Here is a 2,050-nt window from a genome sequence, read left to right on the forward strand (position 1 = left end):
GCCAGGCTGGTCTCGAACCCCTGACCTCAGGTGATCCGCCCGCCTCGGCCTCCCAAAGTGCTGGGATTACAGGCTTGAGCCACCGCGCCAGGCCTCTGCTTCTGTTTTTCAGACCCACATTTACAGTTGTGTTGTGCAGCAACCTTGCTCTTGTGGCTCCTCCAAAGCTCCTGCCCCAGCAGGGACCAAGTCTGCCCTCGGGCTTTTCTGGGCCACTCCTCATGCCTTTGTCCCCATGCCTCCCCCACAACTCTACCAGAACCATTTTGGAATACAGACCACCCCCCATCCTAAAACCGTCCCCAGGGGCTCCGTCCCCAGCGACCCTGCATCCTCCCTGCTGAGGGCCCTCCTTCCATGCTGTCCCTCCCCACAGCCCTCTCTGGGGACTGCTTTCTCTATCTCCCAAACACTCCTGTGCTCCTGGCTGAGGCCTGCAGACCCCAATTCCCTCCTCTCCTTGAGCGTCACAGCTGGAGCACCTGTCATCGGCCACCAACCACCCAGCAGCAGCTCTCACTGTGGCTTCGACCCTGCCCATCGCTGCCCGAATTCCTGGTGGTCTAATGTTCTTGTGGATGAACCGCCGCAGACTGCCTGTCCCCTCCAAGCCTTGACCTCTTCTCCAAGTCAGTGTCCTCATCTTCTAACCAACTGTGCTCCATCACCACCCGTAACTGCACCCCATACCTCTCACTTCCATTCAACACCCTATTCTCTGCCCATCATTTCCGTCCAGCAGGGTGGACCCTCGGATCTGGGCTGTCCACTGATTTCCTGGGTTGGAGCCTCAATAGGGCAGGGGTGGGTGAGAATGCAACTGCAGGATCTGAGGGTGGGCACACCAGGGGTTCTGGCTTTGCTGAGGGTGGGGTGCTGGAGACAAAAGAGTGGGGACACCTGACCCTTATGGTTGATGTTTCCACAACATGGGGCCTGGGAGGTGCAGGGAGAGGTGCGGCCAGCAGCAGAGGGCACAGAGGGTTCAGAGCCAACACTACACCCACCTGAAGGGACAAGGGGCAGAGCTGGGGTTGCATCAGGGTGGCAGGAAGAGACTCCCCAAGAGGGGCTCTGCAGAGAGTGGCTAGGGGTACCAGGACTTTAATTGGCTGGGGACCCTGACCCTCTCCTCTCCTGCAACAGAGCTCTCAGTAAGAGACTCGGGGAGGCCTCCCATGCAGGACGACTGACACTTTTCCAAAGCGTGAGAATTGTCCACTGTCCTCCTCCAGCCTCTCCTAGCTGGGGCCCAGGACTGGGGCACCACAGCGACCTCCTGATGCTGGGGGAGAGGGGGAAGGGGGAGTCAGGATGTTTGGGGGGGCGGGGTGAGGAAGCCCAAGTAATTGCGCTCGGGTCGCATGTGCGCTCCGCACCCGGGTCGGTTCAGACTGATGGCCAAGGCCTGGACCCAGCTGTCCCTCCCCGCCAGGGGTCCCGGGAGGCTGCGGGCTCCACCTGAGCGGGGGCAAGGGCCGCCCCAATGGTTCCCGCGGGAGCGCCTGGCCGCGGGACACATGTGTCCCGCTCTGATGCCTCTTCCGTCAAGGGGGCTGGGGGCCAAGGGGGCGAGGAGCTTGACAGAGAGAGGCAGGTATGTGCACAGAGGCAGGAGTGGAAGAGGCTGAGAGGGTGGATGGAGGGACAGGGAAAAGGGGTGAGAGCAGGACGACAAGAATGGCGCGGGGAGAAGGGATGAAGTGGGAGGGGCAGAGGAGAGAAACAGGGATGGGGGACAGGACAGACGAACGGAAGAATGGAGGAAGGGGACAGAGTTGGGGGTCGGAGGGCCCGGAGTGTGGGGACAGAGAGGCAAGAATACTAGGACGTGCGGAGGAGGCCAGGGATGGAGTCGAAGGGCAGAGTTGAGGGCAGGGACAGGGTCCAGGAGAAGGCGGTGAGCGCTGGGTGGTGAGGGGATCGCGCCTGACACTTCCCGCCGGCGCCCCGAGGGTGTGCCGGGTAATTAGGCCTCGGTCCAGATGGCCCCCCAGTCCAGCAATCAAAATGTTAATTGGCCCCGCGCCTCCGGCTGTGCCTTGGCCCG

This window comes from Colobus angolensis, unplaced genomic scaffold (genome assembly GCF_000951035.1).
Source record: "Colobus angolensis palliatus isolate OR3802 unplaced genomic scaffold, Cang.pa_1.0 Scaffold17, whole genome shotgun sequence".
NCBI classification, from domain to species: Eukaryota; Metazoa; Chordata; class Mammalia; order Primates; family Cercopithecidae; genus Colobus; species Colobus angolensis.